The sequence below is a fragment of the Photinus pyralis genome, unplaced genomic scaffold (assembly GCF_008802855.1).
Source record: "Photinus pyralis isolate 1611_PpyrPB1 unplaced genomic scaffold, Ppyr1.3 Ppyr1.4_LG3b, whole genome shotgun sequence".
NCBI lineage: Eukaryota > Metazoa > Arthropoda > Insecta > Coleoptera > Lampyridae > Photinus > Photinus pyralis.
The window spans coordinates 23,636,268-23,649,348 of NW_022170510.1; the positions used below are offsets into that span (position 1 = coordinate 23,636,268).

General features: G+C 36.8%; 1 protein-coding gene across 2 annotated transcripts in view; it reads right to left on the reverse strand.

The window, feature by feature from the left end:
• The window catches only part of LOC116167427 (sushi, von Willebrand factor type A, EGF and pentraxin domain-containing protein 1), a 68,868-nt gene that overhangs the window by 33,380 nt on the left and 22,407 nt on the right, over positions 1 to 13,081 (reverse strand). The gene's annotated exons all lie outside the window — the stretch shown is intronic.

A 13,081-nucleotide genomic window follows, 5' to 3' on the forward strand; every position in this document is an offset into this window, starting at 1 on the left:
TAACCATTAGTAACACTTCATTTGGAATCAAATCATGGTTCATTAGTCACCTAACAGTTTGTGTTTGGGTATAAAGTCGCTGGTTTATTCAATCTTCAAATGGTTATGAACAAAATTCCTCTCAATCCAGTTGATAAGAATTTATTCGAAAAAAATATTGATACCATTTCGTTGTTTTCTAGTAGTTCAGTAAATTTTGGCGGCTTTTCCCGGACAAACCTCAATTTTTTTACCAATGAGGGGGAAACAAACGACGATTTTAAGAAAACTTAACACCATTCAATTGCAAATAGTGTATTCAACGAAATGCCAGGGAAGATTTAATTTTTTTCACAAGGAAGCCAAACTACGGTTTAATGAAAACTTACAGAAACTTACACAACTTTATGGAAAATCACCTCTGAACTAACAATTCAAGCAAATGTTACGTGAAGCACGCCCGGGAAATTTTTGATTTTGAGATAACATCAGTGACAAATAGAAACTAACGTTAATCTTGTCAAAACTAAACTAAACCAACTAAAAACAAACAGGTACATTGTAAAATAACACAATTGGCTCAACTTTCAGATCATCTTCACGGACCTAAAATAGGTATAGTGGATCAAATACGCCTAGAATATTTTGACGAATCCATTGCATTGCATTTCATTGTTGAATGGGAACTAAATAACTGAAATCTCAATATATACCAACATTTTCTTAGTTGAGACTGCTGCGGGACGAAATCGTTTGGTACTGTGCAAAACTCGACGAAACTTTCGCAAAGGCTCGTCTCGTTAGCCTCTTGGGAATCATCAAACCAAACTAAAAATGTTGAAAGCTACGAATAAGGTTTGTTGTAGGTAAGATGGTAGATGTTATGTAGATTGTAGATTATCGGAATAAGAGGCCAGTGCGGATTTAAAAATTTGTAAATTTTTGGCGAATTTTTTTGTAAATGTGACTGTTTGAAAATGCAAAAGAAGCGCTGGAATATTGGCACTGATTATATCCGCGCGTTTTTAACGCATTTTTGGAAAAAAATACGCTATTATATTCGTTATGGCTGACTGCCTGGCTGAGATCTCAGCAATTACAATTGCTAGAGATTTTAAATTTTCACTAAAAGCTTTCTGTTATTGCGTAGTGCAGTGTAGTGCAGGCTCTAGTCTATTTTGAGTTAGATTACTCGTGAGATCGATAATTTTAAACTTTGCTAATGAAATACTGATCTGCATTACCAAAAATGCGCTTTCATCATGCATATACTGATTTACAACTTGTTTCTCACTTTGATGGAAGTGCTCATTGATGCCAATGTTTGCATTTTGTTTTTTCGCTTTACAGAAACTTCACCAAATGAGTTGCCGTGATTTTTTAAATTTCTATTTCTATAGTCATGTAGCAGCTAATCTCAGGGCTACTACCGATGGATAGCAGTTTGTTTGTCAGTGGGCGTGGAGGGTGGAAAATAAAGTGATGCTCCAGTTTCTCCACATCATCGGTGTAGTGTTTCTGCACTGCCATCATACCAACTGATGGTACACGAATGTCTCCAGGCGCTGTTTTAAAGTAAACACTTTTTTTAAAAACTAAACTGAGCAAATTTGCCATAAATACATTTTTCGAATTTTTAAGATTTGCGAATACAGTATATCAGCTACCTGATTCTGTATACTTCAGATTTAAGGGGGGAATCCAGAAGCCAGAGGTTTAGAATTTGACTTCTTAAATCCGACCGTCAAATTCCTGAAATCATATTTATCTCTCCGTAAAACAAGAGTGAAATTCAATGGTGTGAATTCAGCCGAATTTTATCCCTCATCAGGCGTTCCCCAGGGAACAGTTCTTGGTCCTTTTCTGTTTCTCTTATACATAAATGATTTACCCCGAGTGATAAAAAACTCGGAAGCACTACTATTTGCGGACAACCTAAAACTTTTTAATAAAGTGCAATCCGCAAGTGACTGTTTAAATATTCAAGAGGGCATATTAACTCAGTAATTAAGTGGTGTATCAAAAATAAACCGAAACTAAATATCGATAAGTGTAAAGTCCTAACTTTTACTAGATCGAAAAATCCCTTACTTTTTGACTAGAAGATGAATGGAAAGGTCTTACTAAGAGTCACCTCCGTTAAGGACCTGGGCGTGTTTTTCAATACCAACTTACACATTGAATACCTAACAAATGATTTTTACAAACTTCTTGGTTTCGTTATCAGAAATACACTCAATTTCACGAACATACAGACCATGCTAACCTTATATAATGCGTTTATTATAGATCCAAGCTTGAGTATGCTGCGTGAATCTGGTTTCCTCCGGAAAACTGACGCAAGGTGTCTTGCTGCTCTACCGCAATGCATCCAGTGCACAAGTTCAGACTTTCAAAAGCTACTGTAGCTTCGAAGAAAATGAACATCCGCTTCATAGTCCGGATCTAGCATCCAGTGATAATTTTTTGGTCCCAAATCTCAAAAGAAACAAAATTTTGGGACAATGACGCAGTTATAGCAGCTGATGAGGGCCATTATGAGGAACTGGATTAAACATGTTATTCAAACAGCGTTATACCTGTATTCAAAAGCAGGGGAACTACATTAAAAAATTAAATGTTGTTGGTATGTCTTTGGTTTTCATGCCTAGTCCAGTAATGTAACTCGATGTAATTCGAAAAGAGGTTGTGAAGGTATTTTAGAAGGGCGGTGCGGCGGGTCGCGACTTTTCTACCTTAGATTTCGAGATCGCAATATCCAACCTAATTATAATTTTTTGAGACGTTATTACGGAGCGAGAGTGTTTGAAAAAAATTAGATTTATTTAAATTGCTCACAAAAATTGAGGACTTTCGTCCATGTCATTGTTAAAAAGGAAACTTGAGGTTGACGGATCTGGAGCTGAATTGTTTTTGATTGATGGACCTGGTGATGCCAAAAACTGTTTTATGAACTCGCTCTAAAGTTAATAAAATTCGTTTTCTTCTCAATATTATTTATTAATTATTATTAAGCCACTCATAAAACACAATGTGAATGAGAACACACAAAAACATCAATTAGATTGAGGATTTTAATCAAGCTTGTGGAACAGTGAACAGTATGCATCAGTTCAGCTAGTTTCAACATATTTGTATACCAAATGGTGTTTGCCACATTTGTAACAGTGATTCTCAAAAATTCCAGTTCCCGGAAAAGAAAAAATCAACGCTTGTAGCTCCTTAAAATGAAGGATCGTCATAGTCGCCTTTAACCAAATCTAATTTAATTAATCGCCGAAAAACTAGTATTTAATTAAACTAAAATGTAGCTAATCGATCTTCAACTTAAAGCGGTTTCCCACCTAATAATTTATATCCAATTACCATGGTTTTTGTTTACAGAGATTTTTCGATGCAAGCTGGTATACAGTTAGTAAGTACAATTATCTATGATATCAATTTTTTTTATAATTTAATATTCGATACAGTGGTTAACCACTTGTTACGTATAAGGTTTACTTATACATACTAAGCATTTCAGTTTTCAAGGTAAGTGTTAACGGCTATTCTATAATAAAAATATTCTTATGATTCACCATTTTAACATTCTCCGCGTTTATTGTAACGGGTTTTTCTCGTTTTTATTAATCTTTTATACTCGACTAATAGGTTTGTCAGCTTATTTACTTTTTCTTATGTTATAACTAGTAAAGGTTAACTGATGACCCAAAAACCTCTCTTTCACCATTAATACATAACAATGCTTTAGCTAAGACCTCTTCTTCTTGAGCAATTTACATAAAATACACGCGGCGCTGTGGTTATTTTTCATATTTTTATCTTAATCAACTCACATGATGTGACATTTTTGAACGATTAGTAGAATAATTTTTCTATGTTTCGCATAATTATAGAAAGTCGTTCTTCTGGGAACGATTTTGATGCTGGAATGAGTTTCATTCCCGCATTATTTTTGGTATAACTTATTTCATTCTTTTACGATGAGGAGTCATGGATTGGTATATTTGCTATACCGGATTGATCATACAAAACAGTGATGCAAGGTATCTACTAAAGGAGGTGTTTTCATTTCCAGATTTAGCATTACTTATTAAACGAATAAACGTAACTAAACAATGGTAATATTATGTAAATATTAATTATACATTACACACAAACACACTAAACATTTTTTTTTTGTATTTCTCGCTCTGTATTAAATACTGCACGAAGGTTTACGACAAGCTTGGTGGGCAAGGTCAGAAAACCAGCAAACTTTCAACAATCTAGTGGAACTTTTGACAACGGAAGACAAGCGACAAAGACAGCGAATTGAAAAACAAGATGAGTTAGTTGCACTTATGGCTAGTAAGAAAAACCACGCTCTGCTACCATGTTGAAAAAATCGAGACGACGAGAGACGATGAGATATTCAAGATTATTGACTCTTATAAAAAACTGTACGTTTATTTTTTATTAAAATCATCTTGAATATCTCATTGTCTCTCGTCGTCTCGATTTTTTCAACAGTAATGAATTCACCTCTTTTATTGCACCACATGGAATTACCGACTGTCATAATTTAAACCTAACCTTAAAGCTTTATTAAACCACAACCATCTATATAAGCTCTATATTTACAAGCCGTGCTGAGAATTATGGTAACACTGCAGGTAGTGCCGATTTCCGAAATCAACTTGACAAATTTCAGGTGTATTTTGGGTGTAATATTCCTATTTTGGGCTAGTTAACGATTAGTAGGTGATTTAAAAAAGGTCACCGGTTAAAAGACGCAATCGATGTAATAAAACAGACAGGCTAAAAAATTATGAGTTTGTTTATTTCCAGTAACTCGTTGGGAGTGTTAATTACGGGCGTTGGTTTACTCGCGATATAAAAACAAAATGATCAGAAATTTGAGGGCTTTTTTCGTAGATATTCACGTGGAGCGTGTATATCGCCGCGGAAAACGCGGCTACGGGCCACTTATAGACTTGTTTGCAGATATTCGCACGGGCGAATGTCGCTGCGGAAAACGCGGCTACGAACTACTGAAGTAAAAAGGTCGAATTAAACTAAATAGAATTGTCGCGCGTTTTGATTTTGAGTTAATGTATTTTGACCCGAGACAAACCTAGGTCTCTGAAATAGTGAAAAGGCGAATATGTAATTGCGTGCGAAATGGGCGTTAGAAACTGAGTAATTGTGCTTGTCTAAAAATAGACTAACGTGTCGGAGCCACTTTTAATTCACGGCAGTTTTTTATTTGATGTCCATTACGAGTGTGGGAAAACGAACTGCCTTTGTTATACGATAAAACGGTTCCTATCAACTATATTCAGAAGTCACCTATCTGAGGCAACATAATCTAAATCATCATCCACTACTAAGCACCCCATCTCAAAAGGAGAGGAATACCAATGTATAAATTGCAAGTAATTTTTCTCAAAAGTTAGTTAACTATAGGAACTGATTTATATTCAATTTTTGATTTGTCATTTTATAATTGTTTTCGGCGAATGGATTTATATAGGTAGGCTAGTTTAAGTTAGTAACCATTATATTCATGGCTGTAGATATTTAATTAAGTAGTAGATTAAGTAAATTTAAATCGTATTCATATTCAGGATAGTTGTAATTTTTTGATTCATATTAAAAAGAAAAAAGTTTAATTGTGAGTGCAGTGGAAGTTGAATTTATTTTATTTTTACTTCGATAGGGTCATTTTGTTCACCGATTATTTTCTGTCAAATTAGATACCTGAGGTATAGTAAATACAAGGGATATTACAAGAAGTTCACCAATTTCGGGGATCTCGACGGAAGAGCAATATGATGCAGTTACTAATTTACAGCGTTCCAAATTTTAAAGTCAAATAAAAATGTTATTATCCATTTTTGTAAATGAATAAAATATATGTGCAATTGTAAGCTGCCTAAGTATCTTTCTTCGGTATTAAAACCACCAAGGCGAAACACAAAAGAAAGGAAAAATGCAATTTTTCAAGAGCAACAAGACGCCATTAAAACTTTCATCAGCGCACCGATTGACTTTCGGACAATGCTGCCAAACTTCTCAACATGGCTTGTAATTATAGACGGCTGTAATTAAACGCACAATTATTATAAGTTTGTACAGCACCGTAGAGTTGTCAGTAGCATTTACATAACCTTCGGCTGAGCACGTGGGGTCTTTTGGGACCCCTTCCCTATATTTGTCTGCATATGATTAAGATAACAAGCTATTTCGGGCCAATACTTTTAAATGTCTTCCCAAATGATCTATAAAATGTATCTATTACTGTTTAGTTCCACAGAATGAAAAAGTAACTCGAAAAAAAAATAAAAAAGTAAAAATTTACGCGCATAGGCACTTGGGGTCTTTTACGACCCCGCCTATTTGCTTTTCATTTCAAGGTGGTGGGAGTAGGTTTACTTGCAGGGGGGTGCAACTGACTTCAGTAACACTTGTTGCGCGTGTTAGGTAAGACGGCAGTGGAGATAGTGTGTTTTTTGTAAATTCTATCAAAATAGATTATACTATGTAAGTATACATTTTGTGCTTCTTTTTATTGGCGGGATTATTTATATTTATTGAATATGGAAGACAAACAGCATGTTCCGTGAATGTAAGTTACATCTTTTTGTTTATATTTAGTGATGGAAGGAAATACAGCGTCGAGCAGGCGAGGCAGATATTGGAAAGCATGATAGATGAGGTATCGGATCAAGAAATTGAAATAGGGGATGAAACAGAATCTGTTCATGAAAACCTTGGCGATACTGGCGACGACGAAGATTATGTTCCTTCGATAGAAGAGGATGACAGTGATGAAGACGTGGTCGAAGAGGAGATACTTTACGATGACGTGATTGCGAATAGCGATTCCGACGAAATTCAAGACGATGATAATTGCTGTGATGAGTATTTTACTGCAAAGAATGGGATGAAATGGCATAAACATCCACCAACAAAACGACAAACTCCTGCACGTAATATTGTACGAGAAAAAGCGGGCCCAAAAGGAAATCGTCCTAATTCACTAAAGGATTCTATAAAAATATTCATCACTGAGCAAATTATGGATATTGTAATTAGGGAAACCAATAGGGAAGCTAAAAGGGTTTATGCGGAATGGAACAGCTTCAACAAGGATAAACCAAGGAAAACTTGGCAAGAAACGGACCAAACGGAAATCGAAGCGTTTCTTGGATTGCTTATAAGTGCAGGGGCTTATCGATCAGGACGAGAAGACCTAAGTGAGCTATGGTCTGAGGTGCATGGAAGGCCTCTATTTAGAGCAACTATGCCTCTCAAACGCTTCCAGGCAATTATGCGATTTATCCGTTTCGATAATAGATGCACAAGGGCAGAACGAAAATCCATCGATAAATTGGCAGCGATTCGCGACATTTGGGATATGTTTGTTCAACAACTATCTAATAGTTACACTCCAGGGTTAGATATGACTATAGATGAGCAACTAGGCTTCCGTGGAAACTGTCCTTTTCGTCAGTACATCAAGAGCAAGCCCTCAAAATACGGCATCAAGATCTTTTGGATATGTGACTCTGTTACAGCATTTCCTTTGAAAGGTCAAGTATATTTGGGAAAGCAGCCACAAAATCAGAGAGAAGTTAATCAGGGTGCAAGGGTAGTAAAGGATTTGATGGCTACGTGGACCAAAAAAGGGCGCAATGTAGTTGCTGACAATTTTTTCTCAAGTATACCACTCGTGCAGGATCTATTATCAATGAGAACAACATACGTGGGAACTTTGAGGAAAAATAAAGTCGAAATTCCTAAGGAAATGCAACCTCATCGTTCCCGTGAAGTATTTTCTTCTTTGTTCGGGTTTTCAGGAGAGTTAACGGTGGTATCTTATGTGCCAAAAAAATCAAATGCGGTTATTATGCTTTCGACAATGCATCAAGATGCCACAGTTATTGGTGAAGAAAAAAAACCAGAAGTAATTTTGCATTATAATTCGAACAAGGGAGCAGTGGATACAATAGACAAAATGGTTGCTACATATAGCTGCAAGAGAAATACCAAAAGCCTTTGGTACTATTTTTTAACATGCTCGACGTAGCCGGCATAGCTGCAATGGTAATTTGGCTGTGCCATAATCCCGAAAGCTTTGGACGAAAGGCTCAGAAAAGACGCTTTTTCTTACTAGATTTAGGACGTGAATTGGTAGAAACTTATATTCAGCGACGTTTACAAAACAAGCGGTGCATACAAAAAGGGGCAAAAAGTGGATTGCTTGCTTTAGGGTACAATCTTGACACTCCAAAGCAACATCAGCCAGAAAAAGTGAACACCTTGAAGAGAAGTAGATGTCAATTGTGCCCTCGAAGTGTCGACAAAAAAATAAAAACACAGTGCAATAATTGTGGTGTACATATTTGCGGAGCTCACAGCGATAAACTTATTTCTTGTAATTCTTGTGAGGGTAAACTATAACTGTAAACTTGTTATATGTCCAATATAGCCTTATTAAATAAATAATCTTTTTTATATTTGTTATATTTGCCTAAAAACGTATATAGAAGACAGAAATGCGCAGGGGTCTTAAAAGACCCCAAGTGCCAAACCGTGTAATATATCTGAAGTGCCCAGCCGAAGGATTCCCGGTACATTTTGAAGAGAATTTATAACAATGGTGTTTTTTCCAATGGTAACATTAAATGGTCTTGTGGATAGTCCTGTTTGAGGTTCGTCCTCTCCACTTCTATTTTTTCTTTTTAGATTGCTCCACATATCCCTTTGCAACAGCAGTCTTCCATCCACGGGCTACGTGATTGTAATTAAATAATACGCACCACCGTTTGCTAAATATGATGCCGATAAATGTCGAAAGCAATGTCCGTAATATTGACAAAAACGTTCTAAATTGAAATACTTCGCATTTGTAGCATCTCACTTATTTTGTTTATGCCTATTTAGTGCAGTAAAATAAGGCAAAAATTCGACAAAACCTCAAACTAATTTCTACGAAAGGTTTCTCGATGGTTTTCAAGATGGTAAATATTAGAAGTTGAAAGAATGGCTAATTATCCATGTGCAGTGCAGGTACGTAACAGACAATGATGTGATGCCGTTTTTTTAAATTTTATATTTTTATCATTTATATCGTACGAAATTTCGTATTATAAACTGCTGGACACTTCAAATGGAACGAGCAAATTTCTAGGTTAACTGTAGTCAAATATTTCGAAAAAGTTGTGTAACGAATCCCTTCATTCTGAGCTTCCACTTCTTTAGCGCCCAATTCTTCTCTATTGGACCAAACTGCGGACAATTTGGTTGATTCGTCTCTTTTGTGATGAACTGGACTGTCGTTGTACCATTGTAGCACCTCCTTGCTGTAATGGCAGCTGGCTAGATCCAAACCATAACTGGACCATCATGGGACTTAATCAAGGGCCAAATCCGTTTGTTGAGGCACTCCCTTTTATATACCTTCGAATTCATGGTCTTATCGGTCACAAAAACCCTGGTTTTCTTGCCAGAGAAACAGATCCCGTGTCAAATTTGAATTTTTTCGCGTAACGACGATAAACAAAAGGACAAAAAGGGAACGATTCGTTGTTTTAAATGTAAAAATCCAGCACACAAAGCAAACGTGCAAGTGGTCGTGGATGATGTCTGTTTCAACGTCAACACTGAAGATAAATGACCCGAGCAGAAAATGGTGCCTGGATAGTGGTGCGATCACCGCAGTAGTTCGATGAAATTCAGTCGCGACGTGAGATTCGCTACATCCGTTTCGAAAGAAGGTAAGGTATCGCTCGAGACTTTACACAGACGCCTGGCTCACGCCAACGTACGAGATATCCAAGATAGTATTCGTAAAGGTATCGTAAAAGAAGCTAAACTGATAGATGACATTGAAAAATGGAACTGTGACACCTGTCCAGAGGAAGATGATGAACGCCCTTCCGCGACAAATCAGAGCTTCTGACGAAGATCTTGGAGTTAGTGTACTGCGGTCCAATGAAGACGGCAGCTTTGCAGGGGCAAAATATTTTATCGAGTTCATCGACGATTGTTCGTATTGGTTTAAGGTAAAATTCTTGAAGTCGAAAGCAAGAGACAGCCAACTGTAAAATGTTTGCAATCCGATAAATGGCAGCGAGTATACCAGCAACGAGTTCAGCGATTGTCTGAACAAACGAGGAATTGTCAGAAGATTGACAGAACTGAATGATCCGGTGCGGCGGAGCGAAATAATCGAACCTTGATAATTTCGCTAGGTGCGTTCTTAGGGAATTCTATGTACTTTACTCTTTTTGGGCAGAGGCAGTGAACACCGTAAATTATCTGAGAAATCATCTTCCCACTAGTGCATCATTCGGAAATTTCCATGAAAGAAGTTTTGAGCGGGCCTGACGAGAATGAATGGCACAATACCATGGTATTCTAGCGTCACGAAACGGAAAGAAGGTAACTGAACTTATTAATGGACTGGCTAGCAATTTTAAAATTAAGGATTTAGAGCACCTCAAATATTGCCTCGGGATAGAGTTCGAACAATCGAAGGTATCCAGGCTTCAAGCTTCAAGCAATTTTGGTGCCGATCATTGCAAGACTACCAAGCGGGTCCTACGGTACCTGAAAGGTTTTATTAACATGGGATTAACATGAGGCCTGATGATGATGGGGAATTGTTCTAAGGATAGAAAATCCTACACTGGTTACTTATTCATGCTGACACGGTGGGTCGGTGGCCTGGGATTCTCGGAAGCAATGAACCGTTGCCCTGTCAACGATTGAAGCTAAATATATGGCCTTATCTGAAGGTGTCAAAGATGCTATAATTTTGAGAAATTCCTTGCCCAACTAGGATTCAACATACGATTTGATTAGCCACGGTGATAATTATGGTTCTTGGCTGTAGCAGGGAATCAAACCTATCATTATTCCATAAGTAAGGATCACATTGATATTCGCCCTCACTTTCTGCGAGAGGAGCTAAGATTAGTCTATGTTCCTACCGTGGAGCAAGCTGCAGATTTTTGGACTAAATGTTTGCTGTATCGATTTGTCATGACTTGGTAACAATCGACTCGAGGGGAAGTGTTAAAAAAAATCGTTGTTTTTGTAATTGGGTCATTGCTAAGCGTTGCCTCTACCCTAAATATTCCAACATCAGATCAGATACCTACAGAAATGATGAATGAAGGTTTTCTAATAAAACAGTGTAAACTTCCAAGTTGTATTTTAGATATCTAATGTGTTACACTTTCGATCTAAGCGGAAACTTTCGTTCGATCGGAAAATCTTAAAAAAATTATCTTGAATGGTTTCTCAAAAACGCATAACTGACGTTCGTCGTAAAAGACCATGTATATACAGGTTGTAACAATTAAGGTGTACACGCCGATGTCGACGAAGTTCGCTAGGGATTCGCTAGGTAGCACCAAAAATGTATTCCATTATTCTAATCGGCGATAAAACGCGCCTAACAACTTTTTTTAAAGGTAGTGTCAGGAAACTGTTTCACAGTTTTATTCTTAGGAAAACAAGTGGTTGCTAGTTAATAGGATACGGTCTATTTCCTGTGCCCACTTTGATCACTTAAAGTACCGTCACAGATATACGTGGTACCGTTTATGTGTTATGTAACATCTGCTGCCACATACCGATACGTATGTTTAAAACTTGTTAGGGTGTGTTTTTCACTAGTGTCACTTTTCTGTCGGCATAATGTGGAACTTTTAATATTTTAATAATTAAACTAGGTACATATTAAGTATATACATATACTATGAATTTTATTAATCTAATATAGAGGTATTCTTAATAATTTCGTTTGTACACACATTTTTTTGCATTGAAGGACATTTGCGAAAGGATATCCGCTTTTTTTTGCCAATCAACCTCTTCCTACGAAACAGTTGAACGAGTTTAAAATGGGCAGAATGAAAATTACCAACGCGCCGCGTCCCGAAGCATCGATTTACGCTGATATTCCAGAATCCACCATTCCAGTATAAATTGCAGAAGTAAAAGCTTTGCGTGCGATGGGTGCGCTACAATTGCTGATCCCGGCTTTTGGTATTATCTTATTTGGTTTCACTACTACACTTCTAAACCAAAGCAGCAGTCAAAGCAATGGGCTAAGGTAAGCAAACCGGTTGCGAATAAGGCGAAGACGGTTGTGTCCGCCGGGAAGCTGATGGCAGTTTTCTGGGAGGAAAAAGGCGGTCTGCTACTCAACTGCCTATACAGGGTGGTGACTTGCGTCACGCATCATAGGGATTTCAATGTAAAATTCATAACATGCGATTATTGGCTCCCCAAATTATTTTAAAGCAAAAATGTATGAAGGTTTTTTGTAGAAAAAATTTTTTTATTATACTTCATTGAAATCACCTTATTTACACCTGTATTAGAAATAATGGTATCTGTCCTTTTCCAGGCTAGCGCACGGAAAAACTTTTCCCGGTCCCTTTGATTCTTTCCGTGCGCTGAATATAAATACCCAAAATATTGCTTTAAAATACAAATTTACAGGGAAGGAAACTAATTTTCAGAAACTCTATATGCGTTGTAATGTTTCATATGTAAGTATTTTGTGTTTTAATTCGTAGATGTTTGAATATTTAGATAAACTTCTTTGAGAATTTGTGACATTTTTTGACGTTTCGTCAACCTTATCTGAAATAAACTAATTAAACAAATCGCCTTTGAAATGATTTGAGAGTAACCATGAAAACGCATTTTCTATAACTGTTACAAAATAAAAATGTTAGCGAGTTTGTTGTTTTTTATGTTATCGATTTAAAAGAAGTATAATAAAAAATATCGTTCATTACACGTCCAGAAATGCTTTTTCCGTGCTTGCATGACTTCCCGTGTTCGGCTACGCCTCACACGGGAATTTGCCACGCGCGCACGGAAAAAGCCTGCTTTCCGGACTCCTAATGAAATATACTATTTTACGTCAATAAACCGTATTAGTTTTCAATTTTTTACATAGTAAAGACGGAAATTTGAGAAAATAAAACCCGCATCTTTTTGAATAATCTGCGATGCCATGGAATTTTCTAAAATAAAAAGATGTCAAGTTGTCACTTAGCAGCTGGATTTTATGATCGACTTGGTTACTGTC